Raw genomic sequence first — 22530 nt, forward strand, 5'->3', positions numbered from 1 at the left:
TGGCAAAGAAGCGAGCTGCCCACCAGGCTCACCTTACAAAGCCGTCCTGTCCAGAGAAGAAACAAGCCTTCCGTCGCGCATGGAAAAGTTTAATCAACTGAGAAAGCAAGAGAGAGAACCACCCTCCCCTTCCCTCCCTCTCTGTTCTCCTCTCCCTCCTGCTCATCCTCCCTCTCCCCACACTTTCCCTTTTTGCCCCTCTCTCTCTCCCCTCTTTCCCCTCTCTCTGCCCCTTACTCCCCCTCTCTCTACACCCCTCCTCATATCGTCATAGTTTCCATCCTGTGGATCTTCCCCTTCTCTCTCCCCAACTCACCGCCTCTCCCTTCTCTCTCTGTAGTGTGAATAAAAGCTCTAACAGCTGGAGGGAGAACAAATGGTTTTATTAGCTTATAACTATGGGTATTGTGAGAGATAATAGATTATAGGAAGAAAGTTAGTATGAATGAAATAAAGAATAATAGACTAGACTAAAGGAAGTTAAGAAAGTGCTGAATAGGGATGAATTCTGATAAGAGTGTGAGGAAGGGTTACGCGTATAATAGAAGAAAGGTCTGATAGAAAGAATTAGCAAGTTCTGATTTAAGAATTAGTAAATCCTGGGGGTTGAGATGTTTCAATAAGAACAAAGGCAGATTCATGAATAAGGACAATGACATGATGGGACCCAGACAGGATACCCCATGGTCTTTCAAGTTTACAGAAAGTACAGGTAGGCAGAACAGAATTACCAAATGCCAACCAATCCAGGAAGCAGAAGAATGTTAAGGGGGGGGGGGTGGTACCTCTACACTGAAATGAACTGTATAAAAGTTGGGTGAGCCCCAGTATGTGTGTGTATTCCCAGGGTAAGGGGAAGCACCCAACTTTGCACTGTTGTACAATAAATGTTCTTCGTTCTCAATTTTTGTCTCGAGCGAAATCTGTGAAGGTACTTCTGTTTCTCACAAATGGGGCTCGTCCGGGATCCCACTCCCTCCACTGACCAAGTGCCCGACGACGGGGGTAGGTGCACCCCGGCTGATTCAGCTGGACTCCCGGATGACAGGTGACTAGTCAGTGGACGAAGCGAGTGATATTCGAGAAGAGGCACTGAGAACAAACGACGGGAGAACGTTAAGGAAGCGCGCTAGGAATAGCTACTGGATCCCGGTAAGAGGAATTTATTTACCTGCTAGTATGGGAGGAGTAAGTAGCAAGGGAAACAGTCCTGGAGAAGGACGGGAAGATCAAATACCTAAACATAGTCCGTTAGGATTAATGTTATCTGATTGGGGTGCGGGGAAAACCCGTGGGAAAGATAAACAGACCATGGTCAGGTATTGCTGTCAGGAATGGGTTAAGAATCCGATAAAAGGGAGTTCGGTATATTGGCCAAAGTTTGGATCCGACGAGGACTAGATGTGTCAGGCATTGAACATCTGGCTCGACCAATATCAAGGAGGTAATACCGAGAGCAGAGAACATGAAGCCTGTTGGCTCAGTGGATCGTTTGATCAAATAATTTTGAGCGCAAAGGAATGTAAGAACAAGAAGGATGAGGAACCTTCTGCCCCTGAAAAACAAGGATGGGATGTGTTACATTCCCTTCCTCCACCTTATGCTCCCCCTGTGCCGGCTCCTATCTCCCCCCTCTCACCAACACTTTACCCTTTTTCACCTTCCCCTCTTCCTCCACAGTTAGAGAAAGAAAAAGAAAGTTGGGGTGGTATGATGACCCATTCACAGAGTACAAGATTACTGCCTCAATTGACACGAGAGGGAGGAGACTTTGGTTATGAGGGTCATTCAGAACATCAAAGAGGAGGAGATAAGCCAGCAACTAACTGGATGAGACCTTTACGAGATGTTCCCTTGGGAGGGGATGCAGGGGGTCTCGGATTTGTAAATGCGCCTTTGACTAGTACTGAGGTGTGCAATTTTAAGAAGGAAATTACCTCTTTGATAGAAGACCCTCAGGGATGTGCAGAACAATTAGATCAATTTTTGGGACCTAATATATATACCTGGGATGAATTAATGTCTATCTTTAAGACTCTGTTTACTTTCGATGAGCGTGGAATGATTCGCCAGGCAGGGATTAGAGTCTGGGATAGGGAACACCAAGGGGGACCAGAGGCGATACCTGGAGAAGCTAAATTTCCCCTGGCGAACCCAAATTGGGATAAGAATACTAATGATTGTCTCACGCGAATGGATGAGTACAGGGTTAATCTAATAAAAGAAATGAAGGAGTCTGTTCCAAAAGGACAGAACTTTAAGAAGGCATTTGAGATTTCCCAAGGTCCCGAGGAGACCCCCTCTGCAATTTTGAATAGATTGTGTGCAGGTGAACAGTTGGTATTGACGGGCTTTGTTACTAATTCAGCCCCAGATATCAGGAAGAAATTACAAAAGACAGAGAATTGGCATGAACAGGGAATAACCCAGCTTTTACAGATCGCACAAAGGGCATATGTCCAGAGGTCTGAAGATCAACAGAAAGGAAAGGCTAAGATTTGGATGCAGGCAGTCAAGGAAGTTGTGGAGGGACAGCAGGGAAATGTTAGGAGCTGTGTGCCAGCTCCTGGAAGTTGGGAGGAGCACTGGGTGGGGAAGTAGAGACCAGAGCAGAGGCAGAGGTAGAGGAGAATTCCGGGGACGACGACCATCCCCGGGACCCCGTGGAGACCATGGTAGAAATTGGGAAACAGGAGCATTAGTTTGCTATTATTGTAAAAAGGAGGGACACTTTAAGAGGGAATGCCCAATGCGAGCCAGGGAGATGCGATCTTATGCATTGATGGAGGCAGATTATGAATAGGGGGGGTCTTGGTTCTCAGTCAATACACACCGTGGGGCTGCACGGAGAACCATTGGTAAATTTAAGCATAGGACCCCACGGTGACGAGATGACTTTTCTAGTAGATTCTGGGGCAGCCCGGTCTAGTATTTTACAATGACCCGAAGGTGTTAAAACAGAAGGGACAGTGATGATTTCGGGAGTGGGAGGAAGAGATTTTACGGTCCCTATACTAAAGAATGTAAGGATACAAATGGGAGAAAAGATAATAACAGGATATTTTACTAGTTCCCCAAGCTGGAGTTTGGCTGTTGGGACGAGATTTACAAGACCAATTGGATATCGGTACCAGACCACAGAGATCAGGTATCGGGGTTCAATTTTATGTACTAACAGAGGAGGATCGGGAATGAATAAATCCTAGAGTATGGGCAAAAAGAGGTAATAGAAGAGGGTTAGATGTTCCTCCCCTGCAAGTTACTTTAAAAGACCCTGACCAAGTAATTAGACGAAAACAGTATCCAATTCCTATAGCTGGCCGAAAGGGGCTGCAGCCAGTAATTGACCGATTGGTGAAAGATGGTATACTCGAACCTTGTATGCCACCTTTTAATACCCCAATTTTACCTGTCCAAAAACCAGACGGTACCTATCGATTAGTGCAGGATTTGAGGGAGTTAAACAAAATCATTCTCACCCGTTATCCGGTCGTACCTAACCCCTATACGATAATGGGTAAAATTGATCCCCATAGTAAATGGTTTAGTGTAATTGACCTCAAAGATGCTTTCTGGACCTGTCCGTTGGCAATAGACAGTAGGGACATGTTTGCATTTGAGTGGGAGAATCCTTTTACAGGACGGAAAAATCAATACCGGTGGACGGTCCTTCCCCAGGGTTTTACAGAATCCCCAAATTTGTTTGGCCAAGTTTTAGAACAGGGACTAGATGAGGCCCCTCAGAGAGAGGATTGTCAATTAATACAATATGTTGATGATTTATTAATCACGGGAAAAATGTATGATGTGGTTAAACAATACACTGTTGAATTTCTGAATTTTCTAGGGAATAAGGGTCTTAGAGTGAGCGAATCAAAGTTACAATTTGTTCAATCTGAAGTTAAATACACGCGGTATTCTGCAGATCCTGCCTCCAAAGAGTGCTCAAGAACTTAGAAAATTCCTTGGTTTAGTGGGATACTGTAGAATTTGGATTGAGAATTATTCTAGCCTGGTCAAATTTCTTTATGATAAACTTGCGACTCTAGGGGGTGAAACTGTTGTCTGGACGGAGGAGGAGATTATTAAAGATTTTACCTTGGTGAAACAGCGTCTTATTAGTGCCCCAATTTTGGCTTTACCTGACCTAAATAAGCCATTTGACCGATATACCAATGCGAAAGACGGTGTGGCCATGGAAGTATTAACGCAAGAGAGGGCAGGCTTTAGACAACCAGTTGCCTTTCTGTCAAAAATTTTAGATCCTGTTTGTCGTGGTTGGCCAGAATGTGTGCAAGCAATTGCAGCCACTGCTATTTTAGTCGAAGAAGGACGAAAGATTACATTTGGTGCCCCGATGTTAGTTCATACTCCTCACACAGTCCGCACCATTCTCTTACAACGTGCCGGAAGGTGGCTTACTGATTCTAGAATTTTAAAGTATGAAGCGATTCTCATGGATAGGGATGATTTGACACTGATTATAAACAAAGAACAGAATCCAGCCACCTTCTTGGTTTCTCCAGATTCTGATACTGTCCCCAATGATTTAGAGCATGTATGTTTAGAAGTGATCGATTTACAGACAAAAATTAGAGATGATTTAAGTGATGAACCTTTACGGGAGGGTGAAAGATGGTTTGATGGATCTTCCCGCTGCATTGACGGCATTCGTTATAGCGGGTATAGTATAGTGGATGGGAATGAAGGAGTTGTGATTGAAGCCGGTCGTCTTCCCGGTCATTAGTTGGCACAATCCTGTGAATTATATACCCTCTGTAGAGCTCTCCAGGGTTTAGAGGGAAAGGTGGGTACAATCTATACCGACTCAAAGTATGCTTTTGGTGTAGTGCACACCTTTGGAAAGATTTGGAAAGAGCGGGGAATGATAACTGGAAAAGGACAAAAGTTGATCCATGAAAACTTAATTGTTCAATCCTTAGATGCTCTTATGTTACCTGAGGAGATAGCTGTCGTTCATGTACGGGGCCATCAAATTACTGACAGTCCTGAACCACAGGGGAACAGACGGGCAGATGAAGTTGCCAAACAGGCTGCACTCACAAAAAAAATAGACATGCAGCTGTTACTCCCCACCCCACATGAGGTTAAAAAGACTCCCATCTTTTCGCGGGAAGAGGAGGTTTATATGAAAGACCAGGGAATGCGTCAAACTGCCGATGGGTTGTGGTGGACGGCAGAGGGACGCCAAGTACTGAACAAAGCCTTGGCTCATCAGATTATTGATCAGCTCCACCAGCAGACACATTGGGGAACACAGGCACTTGTTTTTTTTTAATTTTTTATTTTTCACACCATAAATCACATTAACCATGATACACACTTTTTCCTTTTCACACATATATAGTGCCATTTTCTCCCCCCCCTCCCTCCTCCCATCCCACCCTCCCTACCTTCCCCCTCCCGTCCATTTAAGGTACAAAATCTAGGATACCTTAAACCAGTCAGACAATGTTGTCATTCAATAAAAATACACCAGAAATTCCACCGAGTCCATTCTTTTCATTTCCTTTTCCTTCCGTTAACTTAGGTAGTGATTGACCCCGGTAGGTTTTCGCTATTGTGTTTCATGTAAGGCTCCCATATTTGTTCGAATATTTCAATATTATTTCTTAAACTATATGTTATTTTTTCTAATGGAATACATTTATTCATTTCTATATACCATTGTTGTATTTTCAAATTATCTTCCAATTTCCAGGTTGACATAATACATTTTTTTGCTACGGCTAGAGCTATCTTAACAAATCTTTTTTGTGCATCCGCCAAATCAATTCCAAATTCTTTGTTTTTTATGTTACTTAGGAGGAAGATCTCTGGATTCTTTGGAATATTGTTTTCTGTTATTTTATTTAATATCTGATTTAGATCTTCCCAAAATTTTTCTACTTTCTCACATGTCCAGATTGCATGAATTGTTGTTCCCATTTCTTTTTTACATCGAAAACATCTATCAGATACTGTTGGGTCCCATTTATTTAACTTTTGAGGTGTAATGTATAGTCTGTGTATCCAGTTATATTGTATCATACGTAACCTCGTATTTATTGTATTTCTCATCGTTCCAGAGCATAACTTCTCCCATGTTTCCTTTTTTATCTTTATATTTAAATCTTGTTCCCATTTTTGTTTAGTTTTACCATTTGTTTCCTCATTCTCCTTTTCTTGCCGTTTAATATACATATTTGTTATAAATCTTTTGATTATCATTGTATCTGTAATCACATATTCAAAGTTACTTCCCTCTGGCAAACTCAAACTGCTTCCTAATTTATCCTTCAAGTAGGATCTCAATTGGTAATATGCCAGCGCTGTATCTTGAGTTATATTGTATTTATCTTTCATTTGTTCAAAGGATAATAATCTATTTCCTGAAAAACAATTTTCTATTCTTTTCATCCCTTTTTTCTCCCATTCTCTAAAGGAAAGGTTATCTATTGTAAAAGGGAGTAACTTGTTTTGCGTCAATATTAGTTTTGGTAATTGATAATTTGTTTTATTTCTTTCTACATGAATCTTCTTCCAAATATTGAGTAGATGATGTAATACTGGAGAACTTCTATGTTGTAACAATTTTTCATCCCATTTATATAATATGTGTTCAGGTATCTTTTCCCCTATTTTATCTAATTCTAATCTAGTCCAATCTGGCTTTTCCCTTGTTTGATAAAAATCTGATAGGTATCTTAATTGTGCGGCTCTATAATAATTTTTTAAGTTTGGCAGTTGTAAGCCTCCTTGTTTATACCATTCTGTTAATTTATCTAGTGCTATCCTTGGTTTCCCCACTTTCCATAAAAATTTCCTTATTATTTTCTTTAACTACTTGAAGAATTTCTCTGTCAGTTGTATTGGCAATGCCTGAAATAGGTATAATATCCTTGGAAAAATGTTCATTTTAATACAGTTTATCCTTCCTATTAGTGTTAGTGGTAAATCTTTCCAATGCTCTAAATCGTCCTGTAATTTTTTCATTAGTGGATAATAATTGAGTTTATATAGTTGGCCGAGATTTTTGTTTATTTGTACACCTAGGTATCTTATTGCTTGCATTTGCCATCTAAATGGTGATTCCTTCTTAAATTTTGAGAAATCCACATTATTCATAGGCATTGCTTCACTTTATTTACGTTGATCTTGTAACCCGACACTTCTCCATATTCCTTCAATTTCTTATATAATTCTTTTATTGATAGTTCTGGTTCTGTTAAGTATACTATAACATCATCCGCAAATAAACTGATTTTATATTCCTTGTCTTTTATTTTTATCCCTTTTATATTATTTTCTGTTCTTATCAATTCTGCTAGTGGTTCTATCGCTAACGCAAACAATAAAGGTGATAGTGGGCATCCCTGCCGTGTTGACCTGCTTAAGTTAAATTGCTTTGATACATGTCCATTTACTGTCACTTTCGCTAATGGTCCCTTATATAATGCTTTAATCCAATTAATATACTTCTCCGGTAAACTGAATTTTTGCAATACTTTGAACAAATAATTCCATTCTACTCTGTCAAAGGCCTTCTCTGCGTCTAAAGCAACTGGTACTGTTGGTGCTTTATTCCCTTCTACTGCATGAATTAAGTTAATAAATTTACAAATATTGTCTGTTGTGCATCTTTTTTTGATAAATCCAGTTTGGTCTAGATTTACCATTTTCGGTACATACTCTGCTAATCTGTTTGCTTATAGTTTAGCTATTATCTTATAATCTGTGTTAAGTAAAGATATTGGTCTATATGACGCTGGTGTGAGTGGATCTTTCCCTTGCTTTAGTATTACTGTAATTATTGCTGTTTTACATGAATCTGGTAAGCTTTGTGTTTTATCAATCTGGTTGATTACTTCCAGGAGGGGTGGAATTAATAAGTCTTTAAATGTTTTATAGAATTCTATTGGGAATCCATCCTCTCCTGGTGTTTTATTATTTGGTAATTTTTTTATTATCTCTTGTATTTCTACTATTCCAAATGGCTCTGTTAATTTATTTTGTTCCTATATTTGTAGTTTTGGTAGTTCAATTTTAGTTAGAAATTCATCTATTTTCCCTTCTTTCCCTTCGTTTTCAGTTTGGTATAATTGTTCATAGAATTCTCTAAAGTTTTCCTTAATTTCTTTTGGATTATATGTAATTTGTTTGTCTTTTTTCCTTGATGCCAATACCATTCTCTTAGTTTGTTCTGTCTTAAGCTGCCATGCTAGGATTTTGTGCGTTTTTTCACCTAGTTCATAATATTTCTGTTTTGTCTTCATTATATTCTTCTCCACCTTATATGTTTGTAGTGTTTCATATTTTATTTTTTTATCTGCCAATTCTCTTCTTTTAGTTGTATCTTACTTCATTGCTAATTCTTTTTCTATATTTACAATTTCCCTTTCCAACTGCTCTGTTTCCTGATTATAGTCCTTTTTCATCTTGGTTACATAACTTATTATTTGCCCTCTAATGAATGCTTTCATTGCATCCCATAGTATAAACTTATCTTTCACTGATTTCGTATTTATTTCAAAATACATTTTAATTTGTCTTTCAATAAATTCTCTTAAATCCTGCCTTTTAGGTAACATGGGGTTTAATCTCCATCTATACATTCTTGGAGGGATGTCCTCTAACTTTACTGTCAATATTAAGGGTGAATGGTCCGATAGTATTCTAGCTTTATATTCTGTTTTTCTTACTCTATCTTGCATACGAGCTGATAACAAAAATAGGTCTATTCTTGAGTATGTTTTATGTCTAGCCGAGTAATATGAATATTCCTTTTCCTTTGGGTGTTGTTTCCTCCATATATCCAAAAGTTGCATTTCTTCCATCGATTTAATTATAAATTTGGTTACTTTGTTCTTTCTGTTAATTTTTTTCCCAGTTTTGTCCATATTTGAATCCAAATTCAGGTTGAAATCCCCTCCTATTAATATGTTCCCTTGCATATCTGCTATCTTCAAAAAGATATCTTGCATAAACTTTTAATCTTCTTCGTTAGGTGAATATACATTGAGTAGATTCCAAAACTCCGAATATATCTGACATTTTATCATTACATATCTCCCTGCTGGATCATTTATTTCCTCTTCTATTTTAAATGGCACATTTTTACTAATTAATAGAGCCACTCCTCTTGCTTTTGAATTATACGATGCTGCTGTTACATGTCCTACCCAATCTCTCTTTAATTTCTTGTGCTCCAATTCAGTTAAATGTGTTTCTTGCACAAATGCTATATCAATTTTTTCTTTTTTCAGTAAATTTAGCAGTTTCTTCCTTTTAATTTGGTTATGTATTCCATTAATATTTAAAGTCATATAGTTCAACGTAGCCATTTTATACTTTGTTTATCTTCCCTTTCCGTTTCTCCATCATTACCTTTCCTTCTTATCCATTTCTGTTTTCTTGTTTTGAACCCTTTATAAGACAACATTCCTAAAACATCAAACATTTTCCTTATTCTCCTATTTAAAACTTCTTTAGCCCCAATCTCCCCTTCCCCTCCTGAGTTGTCCTTTATCCCTTGTCGGACAACCACATCTCCCCTCTCCATTTGGATTTGCGAATTCACTCGCAAGCGTCAGCTGATTTTGCAGTGACCGTAACTCCTCCCCACCCAGCCCCCCCAGAAAAGATTTCACTTTTCATATGTAACAAAGGTCACTCTTTTAATTCCCTCCTTATTCCCTCTATTCCATTTCCTTCCCTTATTAATTCTTGTCTATACTCTCTATATTTTCCTCTAAATACGGATACATTCATGTATGCACACTATACATATACACACATATACCTCTTTACCCACATACATATAAATCGTGGTCATTTTTACTCTTATTACATGTCTTCATCTCTCTGTTTGTTTTGTAGTTGTTCTGCAAATTTCCTTGCTTCCTCTGGATCCGAGAATAGTTTTTTTACATCAGATCGTTTTCGCTGTATTGAACTCCTTCCTCTTCTTCAGGAGTTCAAAGCTTATGTGTCTTTTTAGTTCGCAGTCTTTTGTACTCTCATTACACGTCTTCATCTCTCAGTCTATTTTGTAATTGTTCTGCAAATTTTCGTGCTTCCTCTGGATCCGAGAATAGTCTGTTTTGCTGTCCTGGAATAAATATTTTCAATTACGCTGGATGCTTTAGTATAAATTTATACATGATTATCCAACTGCACGAAAACCAACAAGGTCGGGTCAGATACAGCAATGAGCTCTCTGAACCCTTCTCCATTAACAATGGCGTGAAGCAAGGCTGTGTTCTCGCACCAACCCTCTTTTCAATCTTCTTCAGCATGATGCTGAACCAAGCCATGAAAGACCCCAACAATGAAGACGCTGTTTACATCCGGTACCGCACGGATGGCAGTCTCTTCAATCTGAGGCGCCTGCAAGCTCACACCAAGACACAAGAGAAACTTGTCCGTGAACTACTCTTTGCAGATGATGCCGCTTTAGTTGCCCATTCAGAGCCAGCTCTTCAGCGCTTGACGTCCTGCTTTGCGGAAACTGCCAAAATGTTTGGCCTGGAAGTCAGCCTGAAGAAAACTGAGGTCCTCCATCAGCCAGCTCCCCACCATGACTACCAGCCCCCCCACATCTCCATCGGGCACACAAAACTCAAAACGGTCAACCAGTTTACCTATCTCGGCTGCACCATTTCATCAGATGCAAGGATCGACAATGAGATAGACAACAGACTCGCCAAGGCAAATAGCGCCTTTGGAAGACTACACAAAAGAGTCTGGAAAAACAACCAACTGAAAAACCTCACAAAGATAAGCGTATACAGAGCCGTTGTCATACCCACACTCCTGTTCGGCTCCGAATCATGGGTCCTCTACCGGCACCACCTACGGCTCCTAGAACGCTTCCACCAGCGTTGTCTCCGTTCCATCCTCAACATCCATTGGAGCGCTTTCATCCCTAACGTCGAAGTACTCGAGATGGCAGAGGTCGACAGCATCGAGTCCACGCTGCTGAAGATCCAGCTGCGCTGGGTGGGTCACGTCTCCAGAATGGAGGACCATCGCCTTCCCAAGATCGTGTTATATGGCGAGCTCTCCACTGGCCACCGTGACAGAGGTGCACCAAAGAAAAGGTACAAGGACTGCCTAAAGAAATCTCTTGGTGCCTGCCACATTGACCACCGCCAGTGGGCTGATATCGCCTCAAACCGTGCATCTTGGCGCCTCACAGTTTGGCGGGCAGCAACCTCCTTTGAAGAAGACCGCAGAGCCCACCTCACTGACAAAAGGCAAAGGAGGAAAAACCCAACACCCAACCCCAACCAACCAATTTTCCCTTGCAACCGCTGCAATCGTGTCTGCCTGTCCCGCATCGGACTTGTCAGCCACAAACGAGCCTGCAGCTGACGTGGACTTTTTACCCCCTCCATAAATCTTCGTCCGCGAAGCCAAGCCAAAGAAAGGATACCCTTTCTTCCATAAAATTGCCTTTGCTGTATTGAACTCCTTTCTCTTCTTTAGGAGTTCAAAACTTATATCTGGAGAAATGAAGATTTTTTGCCCTTTGTACTCCAGTGGCTTGTTGCCCTCTCTTACTTTTTCCATTGTCTTCTCCAGTACCTTTTTTCTTGTAGTATATCTTAGGAATTTTACTAAAATAGATCTTGGCTTTTGTTGTGGTTGTGGTTTAAAGGCCAATGCTCTATGTGCCCTTTCTATTTCCATTTCTTGCTGTAGTTCTGGACATCCTAGGATCCTAGGGATCCAATCTTTTATAAACTCTCTCATATTCTTGCCTTCTTCATCTTCCTTAAGGCCCACTATCTTTATGTTATTTCTTCTGTTATAATTTTCCATTCTATCTTTTTTCTGAGCTAACAGCTCTTGTGCCTCTTTAACTTTTTTATTAGATTCCTCTAATTTCTTTTTTAAGTCTTCTACCTCCATTTCTACTGCTGCTTCTCGTTCTTCCACCTTGTCCATTCTTTTTCCCATTTCTGATGAGGTCATATCTATTTTATTCATTTTCTCTTCTGTATTGTTTATTCTTCTTAAATCATTAAATTCCTGTGCTTGCCATTCTTTAAATGACTCCATGTATTCTTTAATAAGAGAAAGTAAATCCTTTATCTTGCCTTTCCCTTCTTCTTCTATTTCACTGTACTCTTCCTCTTCTTCTTCCTCTGGATTGGCCATCTGTTGTTTCTTTGTTGTCCTTTTCTTCTCTTCTTTCTTGTTTTCGTTGTCTTCTATGTTCTCTTCTTGCTGCAGGTGTTCTGCAGCTGTCGTTGCCGGCTGTGGAGATTGACTCCCCAGCTGGTCACCCCTCCCGTCGTGTGTTTTTTTGCATGCGCGGTTGCGCACTTTTACTCGGCTCAGCAAGCCATTTTTGTAGTCCACTTTCTACCGACCTGAGGGAGCGGGTTTCTCTCTCCACCGCGGGCCTCTTCGAACAGGTAAGGCCTTCTCCTTCTTCTTCCGTTGTCTTCTCTTCCTCTCTTCTTACCGTTGGTTTCGATTTTTCTTTTTTCGTCGCCATCTTCTTTCCACCTTTATACTCACTTTACTTTAATTTTTATTTTTGTGCCTTTGTGTTTTCCTTTGTTTTTTCCGACTTTTCTGGAGAGGGCTGGAGTTCACCGTCCGGCCACTATTCCATCACGTGACTCCTAGAACACAGGCACTTGTTGATGCTTTTGTACGGTGCTTTAATTGCTCGGGAATATACACCATAGCCAAGCAAAGTACTTGGGGGTGCCCAATTTGTCAGCGAGTGAATAAGAAAGTCATGCGCCAGGTAATGCCTGGCGGTCGCGATATAGCCGTACGCCCGTTTCAACGACTACAGGTTGACTTCACGGAATTACCTAAGATAGGGGTTTATAAATACCTCCTGGTGATGGTGGGTCATTTTACTCGATGGGTTGAGGCTTTCCCGACCCCTAATGATCGTGCTAGCACCGTTATCCGGATATTACTAGCGTCTGTTATTCCGCGCTATGGCATTATTCAAACCATTGACTCAGATCGAGGTACACATGTTACCTCTCAGGTACTCCAGGGTGTGTGTAAAATTCTGGGAATAGATTGGCAGTTACATACCCCATGGCACCCCCAGAGTTCAGGCTGTGTTGAACGGATGAATCAGACCCTGAAAAATCAACTCACTGGACTTCATGAGGAAACTGGCCTCTCCTGGATTAAATGCTTACCCTTAGCTTTAATTAGGACTTGCACAGCTCCTCGTAAGGACCTTGCTGTCTCACCATATGAAATGATGTTTGGTCTTCCTTACATGGGATTCCACACTGATACCCCTATCCCTGAGGATAATGACCAGTACATATCTAAATATTTACAGGGACTTTCTACTTCTCTGTATGACTTAAGACAGAAGGATTTATTAGCTCAAAACCCACCCCTGGACTATCCTATTCATTCTGTTAAACCTGGTGATTGGGTATATGTAAAAGCGTGGCAAGACCATAAACTAAAACCAACATGGGACGGCCCTTATAGTGTACTTCTGATTACAGACACTGCAGTGTGAACAAAAGAAAAGAGGTAGACTCACATACAACGCATTAAACAAGCTAATCCACGAACTAAAGACGTTGATAATACACCCTCCACCTGGCGTGCAGTCTCGCATCCTTCTGGCCTGAAAGTTACGCTACGCGGGAAAAAGTGCTGTAATGTTATTTTTATTATTTGCTGTATTGTTTTTCTGCTGGTTCCCAATTTTTGGGAAACCACCCAATTGTACACAATGTATTAAGTCCTCCTGGAATAGGGGCAGCAGAGGTGATAATTACTTTGAGAAATGGACAAGTTTACCTTTAGAATGCAGACAGGGCACAGGTATAGAGTGTATTCATAGTGGGGTACCTTATTTAGTATGGTTTAATTTAGGATCCCATCATGGACCAGGGAAACAGAACTGCCCTAGGGGAGTGGATTGGGTTTGCGTCCTGGCCTCGACAGATATTAAAGAGATGAGTGCTAAAAATATGGTACAAAGAAGATGGTGGGAAAATGATAGGCAGAAGATTAGTCAGGGCTATACCTGGAGTAGGGATAAAGGGGGTATATATGCTAATGCTCGCAGACAAGCTGCTACTCACAGGTTAGGTAATGATAAACGCTCCATCCCCAACTTGGCATCTTGCAAATCATCCTTTGGGTCACGAATACATTCGGAAGGCTAAAGGCCATCACTATAAGGGGGATTCCAGTTGTAAATGGCTCAAGCTGCTCCAGAGTACCACAGCTGTTTGGCATTTAAACCGTTTAATCAGACTCCAGGCAGTTTTGAAGATTATCACCAAACAGACAGCGATGGCCTTGGATTTATTGGCTGAAGAACAACGACAGATACGAGCTACAGCTTATCAAAACTGCCTGGCTCTCGATTACTTGTTGGCAGCTGAGGGCAGCGTTTGTGGAAGATTGATTGATGACAACGGTCACAATGGTCAGGCGGTTGAACTTTTTACTGGTGACTTATAGCAGTTGGACTCGTTATTTTAGCCATCATGATACTTTCCTGCCTAATGACTTGTGTGCAGTGTTTAATTCAACAGACCCTTCGTCAGATCACTACAACCCAAAGGATCTATGTTTCCCAAGCTCCGTCTGATGATGCTGAGATTGCAGTTCGTTTGCTGACTCGCTGGGAAAAAGGCCAAGCTTCCAGTTGAGAATTTACGAAGCGTAGCTAAAGAAAAAGTGGGGATTGTGAGAGATAATAGAATGTAGGAAGTAAAGCTAGTATGAATGAAATAAGGAATACTAGACTAGAAGTTAAGTAAGTGCTGAATAGGGATGAATTCCGATAAGAGTGTGAGGAAGGGTTGGGCAAGTACAATAGAAGAAAGGTCTTATAGTGATAGAAAGAACTAGCAAGTTCTGCATATAGAATTAGTAAGTCCTGGGGGTTGAGATGTGTGAATAAGGCTAAAGGCAGACTCATGAATAAGGACAATGACATGACGGGACCCAGACAGGATACCCCATGGTCTTTCAAGTTTACAGAAACTGCACGGAGGTAGACAGAATTACCAAATGCCAAACCAATCCAGGAGGCAGAAGAATGTTGGGGAGGGGGGGGGGGAGGGTACCTCTACACTGAAATGAACTGTATAAAAGTTGGGTGAGCCCCAGTATGTGTGTGTGTGTATTCTCAGGGTAAGGGGAAGCACCCAACTTTGCACTGTTGTACAATAAATGTTCTTTGTTCTCAATTTTTGTCTCGAGCGAAGTCTGTGAAGGGACTTCTGTTTCTCACAAGCCCTTCATCAAGGTGTGGGGGAACATGAGCTATGTCTGAACAAAGGGGGGGAGGGGGGATGAGCGAGGGAGATGATAGATGGGGGGTGGGGGTGGGGAATCTGGACTAGGTGGAGAGAGAAAGGAAGTAGGAACAGGAATAACTAGGTAAGGGGCTGGAGAGGGGAAAAGGTAAACTGATCAGTGGAATGCAGTGAACTCAATGTTCATGCCCTGGGGTTGGAGGGTGCCCAGATGATCAATGAGGTGTTGTTCCTCCAATCTGTGGGTGGTCAGGGGAGTACTGTGAAAGGCCATGGACAGAAATGAGACATTGATAATGTGACCCAGAATTGAAGTGGTTGGCTACGGTAGAGGTCACTTTCATTGCGGACGGAGAGGAGGTGCTGGGCAAAGAGATCTCCTAATCTGCGATCGGCTTCTCCGATTTGGAGAAGGCCACGGAGGGTGCAGTAAATTAGTTCTTTCGTGGTACAAGGTCTGTTTGGGACCTCGGACCGTGGTGAGGGAGGAGGCGTGGGTGCAGGTTTTACACCTCCTATGACTACAGCGGAAGGTGCCGGTGGGGGGGGGGTGGTCAATGGGTGAGGAGGAAAGAGTGCACAATGGAGTCACGGAAGAAGCAGATCCCCACAATCCCGTCCAGCCCCACATTCCCCCATTCTGTGGGCTGGTTGTAACTGCTGGAATCCCCCTTGCTACAGCGCAATAATATTCCGGGAGGGGGCAATGTTGGACCGTGAATGGAGAGTGGGGGAGGGGACAGAGGGGAATGGAAAAAGAAGGGGAGAGAGGGGGCAAAAAGAGGAGGGAGAGGGGGAAAGGAGAGGAGCAGAGAGCAAGTAAGAGAGAGAAAAGGAGAGAGGGGAAAAAGGAAGATGGAGAGAAAAAGAGAGGAGCAAGAGATGGAGAAAGAGTAGAAAATAGAGAGAGAAAACACAAAGGGAGATGGGAGAGAGATGGAGTAGAGAGAAATAGAGAAGGAGAGAGGGAAAGGTTGATAGAGGAGGGAGGGGAGAGAAAGGAAGGGGCTGTGCAATGGGGCAGAACATGGAAAACTGTTTCAAATCAACTGAGAAAGTGAGAGAGAACCACCCTCCCCTTCCTCCTTCTCTCTTCCCATCTCCCTCCTGCTCCTCCTCCATCTCCTCACCCTTTCCCTTTCTACACCCTGTCTCCCCCCTCTCTCACTACACCCTTCCCTCTCCTCAGCATCATATTTTCCAAGCTGTAGATCTTCCCCTTCTATCTCCCCCTCTCTCCCCCCCTGTCTCTTCTAGCTCTCTCTCTCTCTCTCCCCTCTCCCACCCCCCCCCCCTCCCTACCGCTCTGTAGCGTGAATAAAAGCTCTCACGACTGGAGTGAAAACAAATGCTTTTATTTGCTTATAACTATGTGTAGGGTCTCACAGTGTCTTCGGAATGATTCTGGGTTTAGGCGAGAAATCAGGGTTATATGTGGGTATGTGGGGGGGCGGAGCCGGGTGGCGAAGCCAGCCATCAGCTCCATACCCCACCAATAAATCCCAATGCACTCCCCAATTCCTCTCCTTCACTCTCCCTCCTGCTACCCCTCCCTCATCCTTTCTCTTTCCCCTCCCTCTCCCCATCCTTTCCCTCTCTTCCCCTCCCTCTCCCCATCCTTTCCCTCTCTTCCCCTCCCTCTCCCCATCCTTTCCCTCTCTTCCCCTCCCTCTCCCCATCCTTTCCCTCTCTTCCCCTCCCTCCTCTCACTCTCTCCCCCTCTCTCTGCCACCTCTCTGTTCACCCCTCCCTCTCCCCATATTATCATAGTTTCCATGCTGTGGATCTCCCCCCTCTCCCTGCTTCCCTTTCTCATCTCTCTCTCTCTTCCCACTTTCTCTCTCTCCTCATATCATCGGTAAAACACTGGATTCTGTTGACATCGTGCTTAAGTGAAAAAAAACACACAGCTCAAACAGCGCCTTTATGTAGCAAAGGTAAAGATACAGAATCAAAGTTTTGGGCTTTTGCCCCTCATCAAGGTGTGGTTGAACATGAGAGATGTCTGAACAAAGGGGGGAGGGGGGTTGAGGGAGGGAGATGATAGGTGGAGGGTGGGAGGAGTCTAGACTAGCTGGAGAGAGAAAGGAAGTTGGAACTGGAATAACTAGATAAGGGGCAGGAGGGGGGGTTAGGCAAGCTGATTAGTGGAATGCAGTGAACTTGATGTTCATGCCCTGGGGTTGGAGGGTGCCCAGATGAACAATGAGGTGTTGTTCCTCCAATCTGTGGGTGGTCAGGGGAGTCCTGTGAAAGGCCATGGACAGACATGAGAGCTTGATAATGTAACCCAGAATTGAAGTGGTTGGCTACGGTGGAGGTCACTTTTGTTGCGGACGGAGAGGAGGTGCTGGGCGAAGGGATCTCCTAATCTGCGACCGGTGTATCCGATGTAAAGAAAGCCACAGAGGGTGCAGTAAATGAGTTCTTTGGAGGTACAAGGAACTCGGAACGTGCTGAGGGAGGAGGCATGGGTGCAGGTTTTACACCTCCTATGACTACAGCGGAAAGTATGGGGGGGGGTGTTCAATGGGTGGGGAGGGAAAAGGGAAAGGGAATCACGGAAGAAGCGGATCCCCACAATCCTGTCCAGCCCCACAATCCAGTCCAGCCCCACATCTACCCACCCTCTGGGCTGGTTGCAACAGCGAGGCGGGCAACTGCTAGATCCTCCCTCGCTGCAGCGCAATGATACTCCGGCAGGGGGCAGTGTTGGACCGTGAATGGGAGAAGGGACGTGCAGGGAGATGGAGAGTGGGGGAGGGGACAGAGGGGAATGGAAAGAGAAGGGGAGGGAGGGGGCGAGACGAGCAGGAAGAGAGGGAAAGGAGAGGAACAGAGCGGGAGGAAGAGAGAGAAAGGAAAATGGAGAGAGAGAAAGGAAGATGGAGAGAGAAAGGGAGAGGGGCGAGAGATGGAGAAGAGAGAAATAGAGAAGGGGAGGGGAGAGAAAAGAAGGGGCAGTGCAATGGGGGCAGAGCATGGAAAAATGTTTCAAATGTTGGAATCTAGGGGTTAAAACAGTATGAAATAAATGAGTGTATATTTACTGCATGGTTCAGGGAAAAAGGAATGTGATTAAGTGGCAATCACAGCATGGAGCAAAGTTGGCTGAGCAAAATTGTCTGCTCCAAAATACAGGGAGAGGAAATGCATAAAACGATTTAGGAGGAATGCTCAAACTAAAGGAGGTGGTGAGTAGCACAGGAGACACAGGCCAGATCAGAACAAAGAATGGCCTGCAAGAAACAAAAGGAATAGAAAACCAGGCTAGGAGGAAGATTAAGGCAGGAGGAGGTGTTAAAGAGAACAGCAGAAATTGGCCAGACAAGAACAGAATGGTGATTAGAAATATCTGGGGATGAATTAATTTCTGATCAACACAACAGGATAGTCTGGCCTGGAGGATTAAGATGGGAGTGCTACACCCCAGATATCTGCAAAACAGGAGATGACTTGTGATAACCCTTATGCAAAAAGATCCAGCAAAGGAAGACAACTTTTGTTCTGTATGATAATGAAATCTAGCAAAGGAAGCCAACTTTTGTTCTGTATAAGGTTGACCTATATAAACTGAACCAACTGGACAATAGGGGTCAGTCTTGGGGAGTAGCTCACTGTGCAGGTGACCTATGAACTAATGAGTGACCTAGAGCTCTGTTAAGTTTTATTCTTGTGCTGTGTAATAAATTGACTGTTGTACCGAATACCTTCTCCTATCACTTCATTCAAAGAACACGCTGGACTCAGACTACACATAGACTAAATTAAGAGTAAGGTAAAGCCAGAATCAACTGAGAAAGCGAGAAAGAACCACCCTCCCCTTCCCTCCCTGCTCTCCCTCCCCATCCTCCCTCTCTCTTCTCTCCCTCCTGCTCCTCCTCCCCACCATTTCCCTTTCTAGTCCCTCTCTCCCTCTCTCTCTACACCACTCTCTCACCTCATCGTCATACTTCCCAAGCTGTCGATCTTCCCCTTCTCTCTCCCCTACTCTCCCCATCTCCCTTCTCATTTTCTATCTCTCTTCCCCCCCCCCCCCTCCCCCTTCCTCCCTACCGCTCTGTAGCACGTATAAAAACTTATAACTATGGGTAGGGTCTCACAGTGTCTTCGGAAGAGTTCTGAGTTTAGGTGGGAAATCAGGGTTATTTGTGGGAGCTGGGCGGCGGGGCCAGCCATCAGCACAACACCCTACCAATGAAGCAGAGTACCCTACACCCTCCCTCTCCCCCTCTCACTCCCTCCCACATCCCCTCTCTCCCCATCCTTTCCCTCTCTTCCCTTCTCTCTCCTCTCTCTCTCTCTCTCTCCCCCATATCGTTATAGATTCCATGCTGTGGATCTCCCCCCTCCCTCTCCCCCTTTCCCTGCCTCTCTCTCCTCTCTCTCTTCCCCCTTTCTCTCTCCCCCCTCCGTCTCCTCATATCATTGCTAAAACACAGGATTCTGTTGACACCGTTGTTAACTGAAAAAACAACACAAATGCGGGAGAAATCAAAAGGTCAAACAGTGCCTTTATGTAGGAAAGGTAGAGATACAGAACCAACGTTTTGGGCTTTAGCCCTTCATCAAGGTGTGGGGGAACTTGAGAGATGTAGCAACAAAGGGGGGGAGGAGGTTGAGGGAGGGAGATGATAGGTGGAGAGAGAAAGGAAGTAGGAACTGGAATAACTAGGTAAGGGGCAGGAGGGCAGAAAAGGCAAGCTGATCAGTGGAATGCAGTGAACAATGTTCATTCCCTGGGGTTGGAGGGTGCCCAGATGAACAATGAGGTGTTCCTCCATTCTATGGGTGATCAGTGGAGTCCTGTGAAAGGCCATGGACAGACATGAGAGCTTGATAATGTGATCCAGAATTGAAGTGGTTGGCTACGGTGGCGGTCCCTTTTGCGGACGGAGAGGAGATGCTGGGCGAAGGGATCTCCAAATCTGCGACCGGTCTCTCCGATGTAGAGAAGGCCAGAGGGTGCAGTAAATGAGTTCTCTGGAGGTTCAAGTGAAATGTTGCTTCACCTGAAAGTTCTGTTCGGACCTCGGACCGTGTTGAGGTGTTACGACTACTGTGGATTGTGCCGGGGGTGGGGGGTCGATGGGTGGGGAGGGAAGAGTGCATAAGCGAGTCATGGAGGAAGAGGTTCTTATGGGAGGCTGAGAGGAAGGGAGAAGGAAAAATGCATCAGGTGGTGGGGTCCTGCAGTAAGTGCCGGAAATTCCGTCGGATGATGTGTTGGATGTGCAGGCTGGTGTGTGATAGGTGAGGACAAGGGGGATTCTGTGTGTGAGAGATGATAAAAACTGATATACAAATATGAACATGAAGATACAAAAATTGATACATGAGTAAATGAATGAAGGCAGTACAAACAGGATGAGACATGGATATTAGAATGCAGGAAGCAGAATCAGTCTGAGTAAGATAAGAATCTCCTAGCCTTTAGACAGAATCAGCAAGTTCACTGTATGAATGAGATAAGGATAGACAATAGATCATAGAATGTAGGAAGTAGAGTTAGTATGAATGAGATAAGGGTCTTCTAGCTGCACCATTTCATCAGATGCAAGGATCGACAATGAGATAGACAACAGACTCGCCAAGGCAAATAGCGCCTTTGGAAGACTACACAAAGAGTCTGGAAAAACAACCAACTGAAAAACCTCACAAAGATAAGCGTATACAGAGCCGTTGTCATACCCACACTCCTGTTCGGCTCCGAATCATGGGTCCTCTACCGGCATCACCTACGGCTCCTAGAACGCTTCCACCAGCGTTGTCTCCGCTCCATCCTCAACATCCATTGGAGCGCTTTCATCCCTAACGTCGAAGTACTCGAGATGGCAGAGGTCGACAGCATCGAGTCCACGCTGCTGAAGATCCAGCTGCGCTGGATGGGTCACGTCTCCAGAATGGAGGACCATCGCCTTCCCAAGATCGTGTTATATGGCGAGCTCTCCACTGGCCACCGTGACAGAGGTGCACCAAAGAAAAGGTACAAGGACTGCCTAAAGAAATCTCTTGGTGCCTGCCACATTGACCACCGCCAGTGGGCTGATATCGCCTCAAACCGTGTATCTTGGCGCCTCACAGTTTGGCGGGCAGCAACCTCCTTTGAAGAAGACCGCAGAGCCCACCTCACTGACAAAAGGCAAAGGAGGAAAAACCCAACACCCAACCCCAACCAACCAATTTTCCCCTGCAACCGTTGCAACCGTGTCTGCCTGTCCCGCATCGGACTTGTCAGGCACAAACGAGCCTGCAGCTGACGTGGACTTTTACCCCGTCCATAAATCTTCGTCCGCGTAGCCAAGCCAAAGAAAGCCCCAGATAGAATTAGCCAGTTCTACATATGAAGAGGACACAGCCCTGAGGGTCGGGAAGGTGTAAATTAGAACAAAGACAGGGTTGTGAATAAGGACATGAGAAAACACACCGACAGGATACCCCTTGGTCCTCCAAGTGCACAAGAAACAGCACGTAGGCAGGCAGGATTACCTAATGCCAAACCTCTCCAGGAGGCAGAAGAATGTAAGGGGGAGGGTATCCCTATACTGAAATGAACTGTATAAAAGTTGGGTGAGCCCCAGTGTATGTGTGTATTCCCATGGTAAGGGGAAGCATCAAACTTTGCATTGTTGTTTAATAAATGTTCTTTGTTCTCAATTTTTGTCTCGAGCAATTTCTGTGAAGGTACATCTATTTCTTTTTTTTTAAACTTTATTTAAGATTTTATAACATGAATAACATATAGGATTACATTTTTAAAAAATTAAGAATAAAATAATAAAATTACAATACAGTATCAGTAATCTAAATAAACTATACCCTCCCCAATAATTATTACACATTAATAACCCAACTCAAATTAGTCCAACCCCCCCTTTCCCCCCCAAAATAAAGAGTGAAGAATTAATAAAGTTAATAATATATGAGAAAAAAACCCACTTACAAAAAAAAACAAAAACATAACCGATTAAAATACTAACAAAAAGAAAAGTAATTAATACTAAAATATCAGACTTAAAAAACATATTTAAATCAAACTTAAATGCATATATTTAACGAATGGGGTTAAGATGAAACATATATTTAACTCAAACTTAATATAAAAAATTAGTAAAGTTAGTAACATTATCTATCAAAAATTCTTAAACAATAATCAATTCTTAAAAAAAATTAACATGAAAAAAAATGAAAAAATAAACTTTCTCTATAGAGATAAACATTCACCAAATATCAACTAATTTCACATCTA

Source organism: Narcine bancroftii, chromosome 12 (assembly GCF_036971445.1).
Source record: "Narcine bancroftii isolate sNarBan1 chromosome 12, sNarBan1.hap1, whole genome shotgun sequence".
NCBI lineage: Eukaryota > Metazoa > Chordata > Chondrichthyes > Torpediniformes > Narcinidae > Narcine > Narcine bancroftii.